Source organism: Littorina saxatilis, linkage group LG6 (genome assembly GCF_037325665.1).
Source record: "Littorina saxatilis isolate snail1 linkage group LG6, US_GU_Lsax_2.0, whole genome shotgun sequence".
Classification (NCBI taxonomy): Eukaryota; Metazoa; Mollusca; class Gastropoda; order Littorinimorpha; family Littorinidae; genus Littorina; species Littorina saxatilis.
Genome location: NC_090250.1, coordinates 6,752,737 through 6,758,736, shown reverse-complemented (window position 1 = coordinate 6,758,736; position 6,000 = coordinate 6,752,737).

The following is a 6,000-nucleotide window of genomic DNA, read 5'->3' as shown; positions in this document are numbered from 1 at the left end:
TCACAAGGACATTGTGTAAACTGACGGGCGCCACATACAATGAACACAATTCTTCAATATTCCCAGCCTGTTTGCTGTATCACAAGGACATTGTGTAAACTGACGGGCGCCACATACAATGAACACAATTCTTCAATATTCCCAGCCTGTTTGCTGTATCACAAGGGCATTGTGTAAACTGACGGGCGCCACATACAATGAACACAATTCTTCAATATTCCCAGCCTGTTTGCTGTATCACAAGGACATTGTGTAAACTGACGGGCGCCACATACAATGAACACAATTCTTCAATATTCCCAGCCTGTTTGCTGTATCACAAGGACATTGTGTAAACTGACGGGCGCCACATACAATGAACACAATTCTTCAATATTCCCAGCCTGTTTGCTGTATCACAAGGACATTGTGTAAACTGACGGGCGCCACATACAATGAACACAATTCTTCAATATTCCCAGCCTGTTTGCTGTATCACAAGGACATTGTGTAAACTGACGGGCGCCACATACAATGAACACAATTCTTCAATATTCCCAGCCTGTCTGCTGTATCACAAGGACATTGTGTAAACTGACGGGCGCCACATACCATGAACACAACTTTCCAATATTCCCAGCCTGTTTCCCGAAATAAAATTAGAATGAAATCAAGATGGCTTTTTCTTCGAAGAGCGTATAAAGTGGGGGTGGCTCAATGTCGTAACATGCCCAATATAGCATAAAGTGGGGGGGGGGAGGGGGGGGGGGGGCTCAATGTCGTATAAAGTGGGGGTGGCTCAATGTCGTATAAAGTGGGGGTGGCTCAATGTCGTATAAAGTGGGGGTGGCTCAATGTCGTAACATGCCCAATATAGTATAAAGTGGGGATGGCTCAATGTCGTAACATCCCCAATATAGTATAAAGTGGGGGTGGCTCAATGTCGTAACATGCCCAATATAGCATAAAGTGGGGGTGGCTCAATGTCGTAACATGCCCAATATAGAATAAAGTGGGGGTGGCCCAATGTCGTAACATGCCCAACATAGTATAAAATGGGGGTGGCTCAATGTCGTAACATGCCCAATATAGTATAAAGTGGGGGTGGCTCAATGTCGTAACATGCCCAATATAGAATAAAGTGGGGGTGGCCCAATGTCGTAACATGCCCAACATAGTATACAATGGGGGTGGCTCAATGTCGTAACATACCCAATGTCGTATAAAGTGGGGGGTGGCTCAATGTCGTGACATGCCCAATATAGTATAAAGTGGGGGGTGGCTCAATGTCGTGACATGCCCAATATAGTATAAAGTGGGGGTGGCTCAATGTCGGAACATGCCCAATATAGGACCCTTTTTTTAATGTAAATCATAGGTTAGGTCACTCGTATAGTAAAAAGGCCCTTGACACAGTTTTGGTTCCCCTTGTCTGTATTTCCTTCAAGTGAAGTGTTACATTATGTGGAACTAGGTTATATTTAGCTGACGTTCCCCTTGTCTGTATTTCCTTTCAGTGAAGTGTTATATTATGTGGAACTAGGTTATATTTAGCTGACGTTCCCCTTGTCTGTATTTCCTTTAAGCGAAGTGTTATATTATGTGGAACTAGGTTATATTTAGCTGACGTTCCCCTTGTCTGTATTTCCTTTAAGTGAAGTGTTACATTATGTGGAACTAGGTTATATTTAGCTGACGTTCCCCTTGTCTGTATTTCCTTTAAGTGAAGTGTTACATTATGTGGAACTAGGTTATATTTAGCTGACGTTCCCCTTGTCTGTATTTCCTTTAAGTGAAGTGTTACATTATGTGGAACTAGGTTATATTTAGCTGACGTTCCCCTTGTCTGTATTTCCTTTAAGTGAAGTGTTACATTATGTGGAACTAGGTTATATTTAGCTGACGTTCCCCTTGTCTGTATTTCCTTTAAGTGAAGTGTTACATTATGTGGAACTAGGTTATATTTAGCTGACGTTCCCCTTGCCTGTATTTCCTTTAAGTGAAGTGTTACATTATGTGGAACTAGGTTATATTTAGCTGACGTTCCCGTTGTCTGTATTTCCTTTAAGTGAAGTGTTACATTATGTGGAACTAGGTTATATTTAGCTGACGTTCCCCTTGCCTTTAAGTGAAGTGTTACATTATGTGGAACTAGGTTATATTTAGCTGACGTTCCCCTTGTCTGTATTTCCTTTAAGTGAAGTGTTACATTATGTGGAACTAGGTTATATTTAGCTGACGTTCCCCTTGTCTGTATTTCCTTTAAGTGAAGTGTTACATTATGTGGAACTAGGTTATATTTAGCTGACGTTCCCCTTGTCTGTATTTCCTTTAAGTGAAGTGTTACATTATGTGGAACTAGGTTATATTTAGCTGACGTTCCCCTTGCCTATATTTCCTTTAAGTGAAGTGTTACATTATGTGGAACTAGGTTATATTTAGCTGACGTTCCCCTTGCCTATATTTCCTTTAAGTGAAGTGTTACATTATGTGGAACTAGGTTATATTTAGCTGACGTTCCCCTTGTCTGTATTTCCTTTAAGTGAAGTGTTACATTATGTGGAACTAGGTTATATTTAGCTGACGTTCCCCTTGCCTATATTTCCTTTAAGTGAAGTGTTACATTATGTGGAACTAGGTTATATTTAGCTGACGTTCCCCTTGCCTATATTTCCTTTAAGTGAAGTGTTACATTATGTGGAACTAGGTTATATTTAGCTGACGTTCCCCTTGCCTTTAAGTGAAGTGTTACATTATGTGGAACTAGGTTATATTTAGCTGACGTTCCCCTTGCCTTTAAGTGAAGTGTTACATTATGTGGAACTAGGTTATATTTAGCTGACGTTCCCCTTGTCTGTATTTCCTTTAAGTGAAGTGTTACATTATGTGGAACTAGGTTATATTTAGCTGACGTTCCCCTTGCCTATATTTCCTTTAAGTGAAGTGTTACATTATGTGGAACTAGGTTATATTTAGCTGACGTTCCCCTTGCCTTTAAGTGAAGTGTTACATTATGTGGAACTAGGTTATATTTAGCTGACGTTCCCCTTGTCTGTATTTCCTTTAAGCGAAGTGTTACATTATGTGGAACTAGGTTATATTTAGCTGACGTTCCCCTTGCCTATATTTCCTTTAAGCGAAGTGTTACATTATGTGGAACTAGGTTATATTTAGCTGACGTTCCCCTTGCCTATATTTCCTTTAAGTGAAGTGTTACATTATGTGGAACTAGGTTATATTTAGCTGACGTTCCCCTTGCCTATATTTCCTTTAAGCGAAGTGTTACATTATGTGGAACTAGGTTATATTTAGCTGACGTTCCCCTTGTCTGTATTTCCTTTAAGTGAAGTGTTACATTATGTGGAACTAGGTTATATTTAGCTGACGTTCCCCTTGCCTATATTTCCTTTAAGTGAAGTGTTACATTATGTGGAACTAGGTTATATTTAGCTGACGTTCCCCTTGTCTGTATTTCCTTTAAGTGAAGTGTTACATTATGTGGAACTAGGTTATATTTAGCTGACGTTCCCCTTGCCTATATTTCCTTTAAGCGAAGTGTTACATTATGTGGAACTAGGTTATATTTAGCTGACGTTCCCCTTGCCTATATTTCCTTTAAGTGAAGTGTTACATTATGTGGAACTAGGTTATATTTAGCTGACGTTCCCCTTGCCTATATTTCCTTTAAGCGAAGTGTTACATTATGTGGAACTAGGTTATATTTAGCTGACGTTCCCCTTGTCTGTATTTCCTTTAAGTGAAGTGTTACATTATGTGGAACTAGGTTATATTTAGCTGACGTTCCCCTTGCCTATATTTCCTTTAAGTGAAGTGTTACATTATGTGGAACTAGGTTATATTTAGCTGACGTTCCCCTTGCCTTTAAGTGAAGTGTTACATTATGTGGAACTAGGTTATATTTAGCTGACGTTCCCCTTGTCTGTATTTCCTTTAAGTGAAGTGTTACATTATGTGGAACTAGGTTATATTTAGCTGACGTTCCCCTTGTCTGTATTTCCTTTAAGTGAAGTGTTACATTATGTGGAACTAGGTTATATTTAGCTGACGTTCCCCTTGCCTTTAAGTGAAGTGTTACATTATGTGGAACTAGGTTATATTTAGCTGACGTTCCCCTTGCCTATATTTCCTTTAAGTGAAGTGTTACATTATGTGGAACTAGGTTATATTTAGCTGACGTTCCCCTTGTCTGTATTTCCTTTAAGTGAAGTGTTACATTATGTGGAACTAGGTTATATTTAGCTGACGTTCCCCTTGCCTTTAAGTGAAGTGTTACATTATGTGGAACTAGGTTATATTTAGCTGACGTTCACCTTGTCTATATTTCCTTTAAGCGAAGTGTTACATTATGTGGAACTAGGTTATATTTAGCTGACGTTCCCCTTGCCTATATTTCCTTTAAGCGAAGTGTTACATTATGTGGAACTAGGTTATATTTAGCTGACGTTCCCCTTGCCTATATTTCCTTTAAGTGAAGTGTTACATTATGTGGAACTAGGTTATATTTAGCTGACGTTCCCCTTGTCTGTATTTCCTTTAAGTGAAGTGTTACATTATGTGGAACTAGGTTATATTTAGCTGACGTTCCCCTTGCCTTTAAGTGAAGTGTTACATTATGTGGAACTAGGTTATATTTAGCTGACGTTCCCCTTGCCTATATTTCCTTTAAGCGAAGTGTTACATTATGTGGAACTAGGTTATATTTAGCTGACGTTCCCCTTGCCTATATTTCCTTTAAGCGAAGTGTTACATTATGTGGAACTAGGTTATATTTAGCTGACGTTCCCCTTGCCTATATTTCCTTTAAGCGAAGTGTTACATTATGTGGAACTAGGTTATATTTAGCTGACGTTCCCCTTGCCTATATTTCCTTTAAGTGAAGTGTTACATTATGTGGAACTAGGTTATATTTAGCTGACGTTCCCCTTGCCTATATTTCCTTTAAGTGAAGTGTTACATTATGTGGAACTAGGTTATATTTAGCTGACGTTCCCCTTGCCTTTAAGTGAAGTGTTACATTATGTGGAACTAGGTTATATTTAGCTGACGTTCCCCTTGTCTGTATTTCCTTCAAGTGAAGTGTTACATTATGTGGAACTAGGTTATATTTAGCTGACGTTCCCCTTGTCTGTATTTCCTTTCAGTGAAGTGTTATATTATGTGGAACTAGGTTATATTTAGCTGACGTTCCCCTTGTCTGTATTTCCTTTAAGCGAAGTGTTATATTATGTGGAACTAGGTTACTTTTAGCTAACGGGACGTGAGTTTTGATGACGGAGAAACCGTCAAGTGCAATCCGGAGAGTAGAACGGAGGACAAGAATACAAGGCTGTTACCGAACTCGGGACACTCGACTTTACTTTTTGTTTTTGACGACCTAATTCTGCATAATACCGGAGCCTTGAATCGGCCCTTGTGCACTGTTTAAATATTTTGAACAAGGTTCACTTCACAGACATTTTGCTGATGCAATGATCAGAGCTCTTTTCATCAAAATCTTCAGAGATAATATTTGAACGAATTCAGCCTTCAGCAGCGAATCGGTGACCATTGTCTGTCGTCAAAACAGACAGAAGTGTGCAACATTCTGACTCTGAGGTTTTCGAGTGTCATTTCCGTAACTTTGAAAAGCTTTTCTAACAATCTACTCGAGGAACTATCTTTTGATCGTCTATTGGTTTTGTGCATTCAAAATATTATTAAAACAACTCACATTCTACTTACCTAGCTGTAATGACGGTGGTAAAGTTAATTCTTCTACGAGCACTTTCCTACTGTCGGAAGTCTTTTCTTTTAGTTTGCGCTTGCCTCCAGCTGTATTTTGTTCGTGACCGGATTTGTGTTGATGATGCACATTTACAGAGGTAGCCATGACAATACTTTCGTCGTCAAGGAAATGTCGAGAGAAATTGTCCACAGAGGGAAAAGTCAATGACAAGGATGTAAGTATGTTGATACAAAATGCTATTTTAGGGGAATATTACGCGAATAACAAGTACCTGC